Source organism: Pleurodeles waltl, chromosome 2_2 (assembly GCF_031143425.1).
Source record: "Pleurodeles waltl isolate 20211129_DDA chromosome 2_2, aPleWal1.hap1.20221129, whole genome shotgun sequence".
Taxonomy (NCBI): domain Eukaryota; kingdom Metazoa; phylum Chordata; class Amphibia; order Caudata; family Salamandridae; genus Pleurodeles; species Pleurodeles waltl.
The window spans coordinates 1,059,368,951-1,059,382,611 of NC_090439.1; the positions used below are offsets into that span (position 1 = coordinate 1,059,368,951).

Sequence of the window (13,661 nt, forward strand, 5' to 3'; positions counted from 1 at the left end):
TATTTACATTCACCGTGGTTTTCACTCTCAAAGCTTTTTTCAAAGCCTCTAGGCATGAGCATGCAATGTACAGGTCTGCACCATTAAACTACTACTAGGAGCTGGAATGAAATTGATCTCAATTTAAAAAGACTTAGGGGGTCATTACAACCTCGGCGGTCTTTTTTGAAGACCGCCGAGGGACCGCCGTGCGAAAGACCGCCAGTGGTGGCGGTTTTCCGCTCGGCCTATTATGACCGTTGGCAGCTCTCCGTCCTTTTACCGATGGAGAGCCGCCAACAGCCATACTGGCGGGAGGCGGGGAAGTGGAGGTTTCTCCACCTCCACCGCCACGCTAACAGAACACCGCCCAGCGAATCACGTCCTGTGATTCGCTGTGGCGGTGTTCTGTTGGCGGTGTGGTGTCGGCGGAGCTGCCCCCATGGCTCCCGTCCCCTCCCGGAGGATCGTCGGTCCAGGTAAGTCGATCGTCCGTGAGGGGAGGGCGGAGGGGGGTGTTGTGTGTTGTGTGGGTGCATGGGGGTGTGCATGTGTGTATGTTGAGGGGGTGTGTGAGTGCGTGTATGCTTGCGGGGGTGTTGTGTTATGGGAATGAGTGCATGTATGTCTCTGGGTATGTCTGTATGGATGTGTGCGTGTATGTTTGAATGTGGGTGTGCGTGTCTGACTGTGTGTGTGGATGTAGGCATGTATGTCGGCGTGTGTGCGTGTAAGTGTGTAGGTGGTGCCTGCGTGCGTGTCATGTGGGTATGGGTGATGTGATGTTGGGGGTCGGGGTGGGGAGGTGGGTCCTGCCACCTTTGGAGGGTGGCAGGGGTGGTGGGGGGTGTAGGGGAGGGAGTCCGGGTGGGGGTGGGGGAGTCCCCATCAGTGCCAGGGAAGGAATTCCCTGGCACTGATAGTGCTTACCGCCATGGATTTCATGGCGGTTCAAACCGCTGGAAATCCGCGGCGGTAAGCCGGGTCCAAATACCGCCGGCGGTATAGTGACGGCCGCCGGGCTGGAGACCCAGGTCTCCAGCCCAGCGGTCGTCTCCGCCCTGGCGGGCGGAACGGAAAACCGGCGGATGACCATGGCGGTAACCGCCATGGTCATAATTCCCCAAAGTAAGACCGCCAGCCTGTTGGCGGTCTTACCACTGGTTTAACACCGACCGCCAGGGTTGTAATGACCCCCTTATTCTGGATGGCTTGGTAGAAGGCCTGTGAAGATAATAAGAACATACACTTATTTAGAGAGAGTTTTCTCCCAGTCATTAAAATGCTCTTCTCACCCCTCACCAGTGGTGGCTGGTAATTTTAGGAGGGAGCGGGTGGGCGGGATGCACACTCACACTCATCCATTCACACACGCATGCACATCCACTCGCAACACTCATCAACATTCAAACATACATGCACGCACCAAACATTCATTTAAAAAAAACACACACTTACCTTCAGCTCAGCCAAAGGTCAGCCAATAAGGTAAGGCAACAGATCCAACTTCGTCACAGAGAGGGAATGGGTCAGTGAGACTTTAGACCCCACTCCACTCTGATGAGGTTTCACTGATTTACACTCATCCTTGGCTCTTAAGGGCTTAAACCTGAAGCGCCCAGGTCGATGTCAATGGGTGACGCTTCCCCTTGTCACCGAGGGGGAGGGCCTCAAGGCACCTTTGCTGAGCTGAGGCGCTCATGCCCATAAGAGCTGTGACCTCTTCAGCCCAGCAAAGTTCAGCTCAGGTAGCCAGGAGTCTGCGCAAATCATGCATGTCTGGCTCCTGGCTGCCTGAGCTGAACATGAAGAGTGTCTGTCAGGCTGACCTTTGCTCACTCTGACAGGCAATCTTCATGAGGGACAAAAGGTGGGGGGGGCATGGCCCCTCCATCCTAAAGAATGGGCTGCGGCTGCTCCTCACACATTGAGCTCTAAGCTATTGCCCACATAGGTGCTGTAAAAAGATTTTATTGCTCCTCAAGAAGGCATCATTTTAAAATCCTCTGGCCCGATTCACAAAGGTAAACTGAGACCAAATGTCTAGGGACCCTTTTCATAAAGGTAAACTTAGACTAAAAGTCTAAGTTTAGACCAAAAGTCTAAACTTAGACCTAAAGTCTAACTTTATTCACAGTAAAGTTAGACTTTTGGCCTAAGTTTAGACTTGTAGACTAAGGGCCTGATTAAAAATTTGGAGGTGGACTTTGCCGACCGCCAGACCCATGGTGAGGAGACCGCCATCAAGGTGGTGGTCTCCCCACCGGCACTATTACGACATTCCCACTGGGCTGACGGGCGGGAACCAAGGTTCCCACTCGTCAGCCCAGTGGTAAAGGTGCGACAGCATTGTCACCAGCTCATAACAGATCCAGCGACAATGCTGCGGCACACAGGGGGCACCAGCACCCTTGAAGTGTGCACTGTCTGCACAGCAGACAGTGCAGTTTTCAAGGGTGAGGGGAGGGGGGCCCCTGCACTGCCCATGCCATAAGTAAAGTTAGACTTTTGGTCTAAGTTTAGACTTTCAGTGTAAACTTGGACTAAAAGTCTAAACTTAGACCAAAAGTCAAACTTTACTACGAGTAAAGTTAGACTTATAGTCTAAGTTTAGACTTTTGATTTAAACTTAGGGGCAGATTCAAAAGCTCCTAGCGCCTCGTTGTGCCACATTAGCATCATTTATTTTTTTACACTAATGTGGCCCAATGAGGCCAAAATCGCCATGTCACATTTTCAAATTGGAGCAATGCATGCATTATGCCACTTTGTAACCCTTTCGGCTGCATTATGCCTGCGCCAGGCATAATGTATGCAAAGGGGGTGTTTCCCCATTAGAAGGGCTGAAAAAATGGTGCATTTCTTTGTGTCAATTTTTTCTACACTTTTAACACCTACTCAGAGCAAAAGTTTTGATGCTAATCCTGCAAAGCTCCGAACTAGTTCCCTAACTACCGCCATGGTGCACCATATCTTAGATACAGCGCACACATGGTGGCATTAGTGGGGCGCTAAGGGGCACAAGAAAAGTGGTGCTGCACTGGGTGCTGCACCGCTTTTCTTAAATATTGGCCTTAGACTTTTGGTCTAAGTTCACCTTTGTGTATTGGGCCCCTCCGTGATATCTATCGGGATTAGATTCCTCCAATCCACAAATAAATGGTAAAGTTTAAACTTATACGAGGGGAGGCTCCTAGGAAAGGTAACATCTTTGAGCCAAGCTACTCCTGTACAGTCACTCCGATTAGAGTTTTCCCTACCCAAAGCCTATTGTAGAACTATGGCTAACATGATCAGATGGGCATATAACCTCCTACATGCATCGGAGGGTTGCTTGAGAGCTAAAGGAAGATAAAAGCCTGTACACATTTAATAAAAATCTGGTGACTGCACTAGAGACTTCCAATGTACTATTAACCACCAGCAAACATGGACTCCGACTCATGTGAGGCTGCTTCTGATAAGGATGACCCCTAAATTAAGCTATACACTGGATATTGTACATTGTTATTAATTCAAGCTCTATAGGCATTACGCTGATAACCTTGTATATATGATTTCTTAAAAGAAAATTGAGGTTCACACTAGATCATAGCACTAGGTGATGCATAATCATGGTACGCTTGAGCATCTTACCTGTAAACAATCTTACAAAGTATTGGAGGGGTTCAAGTAACAAGGCTATATTATGTGATTCGTGTGGGGGATCCAAGACTTAGGACATGTATTGTATGCCTGTCCCAGTAGGAAAGTGTTAGAAGCAATAAAAACGTTTTTAAAGTCTCTGTATTTTAAATATAATTTGATTAACACCAAGGAACTGCTTGGATTGGCAATGTCACCCCCTGATGAATTAAAATGTGCATACATTTGTGTAAGCGCTTTTATTCCCCTTTTCACTTGAAGGAAATGGCAGTATTTGCAATTTTTATGTTTAAATGAGTGCCAGTACCTTGGTTGCTAATATTGTTGATCTCGGACAGGATCTAAATCAATAAACTTTGACTTGATGAATACTTATACAAGTAGATGTGACTTTTGAAGAACCATTCCTTTACTCCTAAAATTTAGAAGTAATCAAGGATAATTCATGACTTTCTCCTATCCTACCCCTGGAACTCAGACATGAGTCAGCAGTACTAAAAAAGTAAGGGGCATACTTATGTGCCCCTTGCGCCACATTAGCTTCATTATTTTTACACAAATGTGGCGTTAATTTGGCAGAAATGCCACGGCAAATTTGCAAAGTGGTGCAATGCATGTATGCATTGCACTACTTTGTAAACCCTTTCAACACATTATGCATGCTCCAGGCATAATATATGCAAGGGGAACGTTATGGCAGTAGGAGGCCCAGACAAATGGCGCAGTGGAATCTATGAGATTCCACTGTGCCATTTTTAGCATCATTTTGAACGCATGCCTAAGTCAGGCATTAAATTGAGGCTCCCATTGATTTCAATGGGCCTCCTTTCACGTTGCAGGATTAGTGCCAACATTTTTGGAGCTAATCCTGCAAAGCACCAACCTAGCATCAAAATTGTTGGCGCGATTTCCCTAACGTGCGCCATAGTGCACTGTCTCATAAATATGGTGCACACATGGTGGAATTAGGGGGGCTCAATGGGGCACCAGAAAAGTGGTGCATCATGACGTGATGCGCCACTTTTCATAATGGCCCTAATTTAGAGGCATATCATTATGAATTGGGCCCAAAGGATTATTTGACTGTAACAGAACTGCGACCAATCACGACCAATCATGCAACAAGAGAGCACAGCAAAAATCTCCACTCGGAAGGGAAATGTTTTACGGCAAAAGAATATCACATCCATGTGCTTCATAAATTCAAATTAGGAATGTAAATCTATACGTTTTGTCAATGATAAATTAAAACGTAACAAAGGAAGGGCATGTACAATATTTAATAATATGCCTACTTGTGGTGTGTAAAGTCACATTGACATAGACTCGGCTCCTGACAGTATAAGGAAGTCTACTTTCATCATATGTATGTCGACATAAATTAAGTAATTCCCCTCACTTAGGAACATTGGCATTAGTTGGTTGCATGTGAAGGAGGCGGTTGATCCCCGGAATTCAACAAGTTTGTTGTAAAAGGAATAGTGATGTGCAACATGCACTTTGAGGGGGCTTTGAATCCTAGGGTGCTCATGAACTCTAACTTACACATGTAGTTACTATAGTGGCAAACTCAAGCACTGCAGCATAACTATTGATGAATACCAGTGATCCATATCAAGATGTATAAATCTACACAGTGGTCCGAAGAAGCACAACGATGCTCCTTTAGACCAAGGCAAGGCCACATTCCCGTCACCTGCCTACAGAGTACCATTTATCAGGAGCTTTATAAGGAGGGCCTATAGTTATAGAGTTTGCTGATTTCATGATGCAATCTCCATCTGTTTCTGAACCGATCGCACGCTATGGCCCATATTTATACTTTTTAGCGCCGCATTTGCGTCGTTTTTTTAATGCAAAATCGGCGCAAACTTACAAAATACAATTGTATTTTGTAAGTTTGCGCTGCTTTTGCATCCAAAAATGACGCAAATGCGGCGCTAAAAAAGTAGAAATATGGGCCTAAATTCTCTTGATTATAGATATGGGATGGTAATAATTGAAGTCAATTACAAGATGGCCAGGCAGTGAGGAAGCATGGGAATGGTTCAGTACCAAGGTGAGCCAACTCTGAGCTGATGCCAGCTCTCATAGTGCCCTCAGAAGGGTTCAATGATTCCCTAAGGAGCTCTACCCCATCTTCTGTGCATGTGCAGCCCCCGTAATGAAAGCCTCAAGGAGTCTCTTATCCCTTGAAGTGATGCACGTGTCCTGTTATGCTTAAGCCTTGGGGCACAGTCACCCATGCCCCATTTTCCTCCAGCAAAATGGGAAACCCTGTCATCACAAACTGGTTTATGATCTGTTTCAGCGAGATGATACCCCTGGGGTGATAGATGCACTTTATAAAACATGTATATTTCTAACATAGTGCCACACATGCACTACTAATGAGGGAAACACAGGGGTTCCCCTTCACACAATCATAAGGAGTATGTGGTTCTCGCTGTCCTCGGGTACCCTGGCAATAGCTCAGGGGTTGCAAATCTCCTGATGCAGGGACTGACAAATCTGGGACTGACAAATCTGGGATCCATAGCAGTGGAAGTGAATAGCTATAGGGTGGAGCAGAGAAGTCAGAATGGCAGTCTTTGCTTTGTCATGCTAATTCCAACCTCCACCCCTATGTCTGTCATAGCCAGCACTAAGTATGTCCGTAATAAATTTAGAAAGGTTTTTCAGTTTGGAAGGTAGTAGAATCTCAACTCTTGCTACTCATTTCAGTAGATTTGAAAAGTGTAAACAAATATGGTAGCGAACCGTATCATTCAAACTGTTCATGTACCCATTCTATTAGGAGTTGAACAAAACATTATGGCCCTCATTCGGACCTTGGCGGGCGGCGGAGGCAGCCCGCCAAAGTCCCGCCGTCAAAATACCGTACCGCGGTCGCAAGACCGCGGCGGGTATTTTGACTTTTCCCCTGGGCTGGCGGGCGGCCGCCGAAAGGCCGCCCGCCAGCCCAGGGGAAAACGACCTTCCCACCATGAAGCCGGCTCGTAATCGAGCCGGCGGAGTGGGAAGGTGCGACGGGTGCTACTGCACCCGTCGCGTATTTCACTGTCTGCTATGCAGACAGTGAAATACTAGCGGGCCCTCTTACGGGGGCCCCTGCAGTGCCCATGCCATGCCCAGGGGCCCCGCGACACCCCCTACCGCCATCCTGTTCCTGGCGGGCGAACCGCCAGGAACAGGATGGCGGTAGGGGGGTGTCAGAATCCCCCATGGAGGCGCAGCATTCAAATGGGCAACGGAAAACCGGCGGGAGACCGCCGGTTTTCCATTTCTGACCGCGGCCAAAGCGCCGCGGTCAGAATGCCCAAGGGAGCACCGCCGGCCTGTCGGCGGTGCTCCCGCCCCCGTTGGCCCTGGCGGTGCAACACCGCCAGGGTCATAATGAGGGCCTATGTTTCCGCTGGCACGGTCCATGCTTGCTAAGACAGTGGAATTCTTACACCGATGGCCCAATGGACATGGGACCAGAGGTCTGAGTACATCAAACCATCCGCTCTACATGGGACCACTTTTTGCTGTTTGGGGCTGCCAGGAGAAGTCTCCCAACAAGTCATTATCATCAGTGCTTAGTCTTAAAACAACTAAAACAAACTCTCACTTTTGGAGTTTGTTTTCTGAGCAGCCACTTCAAACATGATGGCTTCTCAGCAAACTTTCAATGCCTTCAGAGGTGCCAATGTAGTGGCAACTGATAGTATAGATATCTCCACCAAGCAAGTGATGTCTCTAAATAAGGGCTATAGTCCAGCAGGGTAGAATGTAGTCCAGTCTACCAGGGTCTAAGTGACCCCTTAAACCTTGAATCCAATGTACCAAAAATATGTGTGAAATTTTTTAATTTTTTATGTAATTGCTATAATTACACAGCTCTGAACTGTAAACTTCTGTAAGCAGCGTCTGTAGCTAGAGATTTCCTCATTTAACTGATTGATTTGTGTCCTGCATTATTAGGATTCAAAAAGATATCCTTATTTTAGTCTGATTTTTCCGCTTTGACTTCAACAAGAGATGTAATATTTACTTGTAGAGAGCCCATATTATTTATTTTCCCCTTTGTCTTTTGAATTCTGTCGATAAATTGGCTTAGTCTGTCAAAAATTGGTTTAGTCTAATATTGAATGGTAAAAAAATGTTTCCTCGTGGAATTCAACAAATATGGTCAGCATAGGATTGTGTTACGTTTTCCCAAAAAAAACACTATTGATTAGGACTTAGAATCGTCCTGCGCCAACCAGTTTGACTTCCAGGACAGTTTCAGAAAGGGCTGTCTTCTAGGTGTGCAAATGCTTCCGGCGGTGCCTGTTTGTAGGTTCTCTGGGATCGCAGAGTGCTAGTCAGTACAATTCACCAGCGTTCAGAAATGGAATCACTGGGAGCTTGGAAATGCCTATAGTGATTCATTTCTCATCATTCCTGAAGATCTTAAATGGTTATGATGGGGACAGCCAAATCAACCTCCTATAATTTGGCAAAGTTATTTCTGCAGTTTCGCAGAGAGGCATTCTTGTACCAATGGCTTCCAATTTATTCATTGAGCCAAGACTCAAGGATTTGGTAGAAATCATGAGCATGTCCCTTTGTCAGTATGTAAGTGACATGGGAGTCTTTAATCACATGTCCTCTATAGACTCAGTCAATCTTTCACTAGCTTTCTTACCCATTTGTGGAACTCTTTTCTTGGCTATATTTGGTTGGATCTCACTTTAGCTACCGTCCTGCAAAGGCTTAAAGATTTTCAGTCTGATGTTGAAAATTGTGCTAGAACAGAATGCATCGTAAGTATAAGCACCTTTTTTAGTGTACCTATGTAGTGAATACGCTAATAGTGGATGAATTCTTCGAAAATGGTGCACTGATTCCCACATTCTGGGAAATACCCCAAACTTACAATAAGGAGAAGTACTGAGTATCGAGTATGCCTACTTTGAGCTGTATGCCCATACCCCATGCACAGAATTTCCACCAGAATTGATGGACCTTGGAGGTTTTTCCACCAAAGTGTTTCCCATTTAGGTGGTTCCTAACAAAGCAGAAAACAAAGGCACTTTGTCTGAGAAATCTCTGCCACCCGTGTAGCTAGTTCTACATATGGTGATTTTTTCAACCGTTAACTTTGCAGATCTTGTAAGTCTACCACTATATCAGCAAGAAAAACAACAACCAAACTTAGTCGAGCTGTGCACTTTCTGATGCCAGTGGATTAATGTTGGCTGTATCGTATTTGTTAAGTTCTGTATATGTGTGTTTGATTTATAAAGCATGAATAAACTACAAACACAATGGGGTATTGCGGGAAAGTGGCTTTTTCCAGGAATTCCACGTGTAGTGCATGTGCTGGAAAGAAAGAAAGAAAGATTTAAGGAAAGAAGTTAGGAAAGTAGGGGGAAGGAAAAAAAGTAAAGTGAGGATAACTTTCAACAGAACAGTTTCAAATGGACTGCTGGCATGCAGCCAGGAAAAACACAACACTCCAAAATGAATTCACAACGGAATTGGCAGGATATGGTATCTGATAAAGAGGGATGTGCATCAGTGCCCTGCTATGACATTAGATTTTAAACACAAAGGCAACATAAAGTCATTATAAAGTAAAAACAAAACTACTGTCACTGAAGGGGACTAGCTAGTGTGCGGACATGCTTCTTATGAGAGAGCAAAATCCAATCAGTCAAAGTGAACTTAACCAGTGGCTTAAGTAGGCTAACCCATTGCCCAATGTGTGCAGTCGCAAACACTGAATGTGTCAACAACAGACTAATGGATAAAGGGAGGTGGCTGAAAGCCTCCATATGTTTGTATATTATTCATATTTTATATAATTGAAGGTTTTGGCTAGCTCCAGACCTAAAAAGACCATGCGAGGATGCAGGCCAGTGGGAAGAGTCATAATGCCTGTTTTGTAGGGGCAAGACTGAATTGGTCCTCATCTACTAAATGATTTGAAGTGGTCTTGGGTTCATTTACATGTACTAAAATTTACTCAACATAATAATGTCATAGACGTCTCAGAAATATGCTTTCCATTCTTCAAGAAAACTATAATTTAGAAACATAAAGGATAAAACATGGATGTGAAATTACACATACTTTTCAATTTAAACAACCTGATATTATGAAAGTAAGCATTTAATCTAAAAATGTAGATTTAAGACTTCTAAAATGGAAAAGTCGGACCTTTCACAAAATCACACATCTTTTAAAGTTTGTAAATTTTGCTAATTATAAAGCTGATGAAGTTTACAAAAAGCAGAATTTGGGAAGCTATACATTTAACGCACAATGGCAGCCCTGCCTCATTGTCTTAGGCCACCATGCTCCTTCACCTTTCCCTGATCCAAAAAGTCCTAGCACAGGAGTCCCGGAGTAAGGAAAGGGCATGTCATGAATATAGCATTGTCTGTGTTTTTTCCTACACTCACCTGAGTGGCAGTGGGACATTCAGGTCAATGCAGTCCCGTCATTGTTGGGCATGGATCATGGCCCAGATGTATTATTCTTTGATGCAAGGCAATGCTGCACCAAAATTATCTTGGGTCAAAGGGAGGTACAGCATGCACACTTTTGAATCACAGTGCAAGGTTGTGTGTGTCCTCTGAAGCACAGGTTCTGTACAGGAAGGGGTTCTAGCTTTAAGGCTTTTCCCAATTTGATTGTGTGCTGCAAAATGCAGCACACATGCAAAGTTGGAAAAACAAGGAGAAACTCAAACATTTCACCTTGTTATGTCTCCCCCTAGGAAGCACATAATCTTGGCGCAAATTGGTGTCAACAAATGTTTGTAGACAGGGATTTATCCCAAAGGTCATGGCTGGTAACACCCTTGCACCACCCATGGAAGTCACCTTTAGGTAAAGCAAAAAACTATCCACAGCAAATTGCAGTTTGTTTTGGTTAGTAAGGGTCCTGATGTACCACTTTTCTTGTATCCTCCCTGCCCCACTTAACGACACCATGGTTGTGCCATATTTACAATACGGTGCACCATTGCGGTCATTAGGACAATGGCATCAACATTTTTTACGCTATTGTGGCGCTCTGCTGCACCAGCATCAAACATTTAGATGCCAGTGCAGCAAAGCGTGGGGAGGCCCATTGACTAAAATGGGCATGTAATTTTAACACCTGCTCTGAGCTGGTGTTAAAAATGAAGGAAATAATGGTGCAGTGAAATGTTGTAAATGTCACTGCACCATTTTGTGGGCCTATCTGTGTCAAACGCCCCCCTTAACATAAAATAATGATGCGATGGCTGCGCTAATGTGGCGCTAGAGCAGTGGTCTCCAAACTTTTTAATGCTGTGCACCCCCCAGCTGGAAAATAAAAATCCTTGGGCCCCCCTCAGAATTTTTCACAATTATTTGATAAGGATGGTGTTAGAAATGGGGTCTTTGGTTGAAAGTCAGGTTACCCCCCTGTTCAAGCAAGAACCCTCACTCTAGTCAGGGTAAAAGAGAATCACCCTCAGCTAACCCCTGCTTACCTCCTAGGTAGCTTGGCAGAGCAGTAGGCTTAACTTCAAAGCGCTAGGTGTAAAGTATTTGTTCCAACACACACAGTAACTTAATGAAAACACTACAAAATGACACAACACCGGTTTAGAAATATAGGAAATATTTATCTAAACAAAACAAGACCAAAATGACAAAAATCCGACATACACAAGTCAAGTTATGATTTTTTAAAGATTAAACTCAAAAATAGCGCTTAGAAACAAAAATGCTTAGATGAGATGTTAACACGGCGTTGTGACGGAGTCGTTCACAACAAGCCGACACCATCGGCGCCGGACACGGAGTCGTGTAGACCCCCAAGTACAGTACCTTTGGTGAAGAGTGAAAACAAGCCGATGCGCGAAGTCGGGGATCGCGGCATCTGTGCGAAACATTGAATCCACGCACTTCGAGCGGCGTCGGTCTCGACGTGGTGCGGCGACTTCCACGGAGTCGCGGACTTCAGCGGGGCTGCTGCGCCATCGGGCCTGCGAAGAGCGTCGCATTCCAGCGAAGGTCACGGCGTCGGGTGCAGGCGGCGTTACCGGATTCAGCAGCGGCGTCGGTCTGGAGTCGTCCGAAGTCGATTTCCTTGGATTTCCACCAGCTTTCCTTTCAAGGGCCCAGGGACTTGATAGGGCACCACTTGTCGGGCAGGAGTCTCTCCAGAGACTCCAGGTGCTGGCAGAGAGAAGTCTTTGCTGTCCCTGAGACTTCAAACAACAGGAGGCAAGCTCTAACTCAAGCCCTTGGAGATTTCTTCACAAGATGGAAGGCACACAAAGTCCAGTCTTTGCCCTCTTACTCTGGCAGAAGCAGCACTGCAGGAAAGCTCCACAAAGCACAGTCACAGGCAGGGCAGCACTTCTTCCTCAGCTATCAGCTCTTCTCCAGGCAGAGGTTCCTCTTGGTTCCAGAAGTGTTTCTAAAGTCTGTAGATTTGGGTGCCCTTCTTATACCCATTTTAGTCTTTGAAGTCACCTTTCTTCAAAGGGGACTCACACTTACTTGTTAAATCCTGCCTTGCCCAGGCAAGGCCTTAGACACGCACCAGGGGGTTGGAGTCTGCATTGTCAGAGGCAGGCACAGTCCTTTCAGATGACAGTGACCACTCCACCCCTCCGTCCTAGCAGAGATGGCTAATCAGGAAACGCAGGTTACACCCCAGCTCCCTTTGTGTCACTGTGTAGTGCGAGGTGAAAAACAACCCAACTGTCAAACTGACCCAGACAGGAAATCCACAAACAAGGCAGAGTCACAGAATGGTTTAAGCAAGAAAATGCTCACTTTCTAAAAGTGGCATTTTCAAACGCACAATCTTAAAATCAACTTTACTAAAAGATGTATTTTTAAATTGTGAGTTCAGGGACCCCAAACTCCACATGTCCATCTACTCTCTAGGGGAATCTACACTTTAATCATATATAAAGGTAGCCCCCACGTTATCCTATGAGAGAGACAGGCCTTGCAACAGTGAAAAACGAAGCTGGCAGTATTTCACTGTCAGGACATATAAACCACATTACTACTGTATATATCCTACCTTATCCATACACTGCACCCTGCCCTTGGGGCTACCTAGGGCCTACCTTAGGGGTGCCTTACATGTAAGAAAAGGGAAGGTTTAGGCCTGGCAAGTGGGTACACTTGCCAAGTCGAATTTACAGTGTAAAAATACACACACAGACACTGCAGTGGCAGGTCTGAGACATGATTACAGGGTTACTTATGTGGGTGGCACAACCAGTGCTGCAGGCCCACTAGTAACATTTGATTTACAGGCCCTGGGCACCTCTAGTGCACTTTACTAGGGACTTAACAGTAAAACAAATATGCCAATCATTGAGAACCAATTACGTACACATTTTAAACAGGAGCACTTACACTTTAGCACTGGTTAGCAGTGGTAAAGTGCCCAGAGTAATAAAAACAGCAAAATCAGAGTACAGCACACATCAACAACCTGGGGAACAGAGGCAAAAAGTTAAGGGAGACCACGCCAAGGATGAAAAGTCTAACAGATGGCAATGTTTAAAAAAGTCTATGCCTATTTAAACATTGCAGTTAAGTACTGTTACCTTTTTTTAAATGCAATAACATGCTTCTGCTTAAAACAAAAGCCTGTTATCTGTATAATGCTTCTTTTGGTCAGAGTCTGGCGCCCCCCTAGGATCACTTAGGGCCCCCATAGGGGGACCCGCCCCCCAGTTTGAAGACCTCTGCGCTAGGGGCTTGTAAATATGCCCCTAAATCTCATCCTTACACTTTGTGCTGTAATTGCATCACAAAAGTGATGAAAACCCAGTGACGCAAATTCGGAATAAATCGGTCCCCATATTCTTTGTATAGGGTTGTGTTTGTTTTAATTAGGTTTACAGTGTACTGACAATACTCCAGAGTAAACCAAGAATCTTCCAAAGTAAATGTTATCACATGATTGATTCTAACACAATGCTGCCATCTAGAGGTGTATATTGTAACTTCACTGAGTTGTCCCGAAAATAAGATGTTTTAGCCGGCATTGAAAAACAA

General features: G+C 45.3%; 1 protein-coding gene across 1 annotated transcript in view; it reads right to left on the reverse strand.

The window, feature by feature from the left end:
* FAM135B (family with sequence similarity 135 member B) overlaps positions 1-13,661 on the reverse strand; it is a 1,130,658-nt gene that overhangs the window by 60,860 nt on the left and 1,056,137 nt on the right. The window lies entirely within an intron of this gene.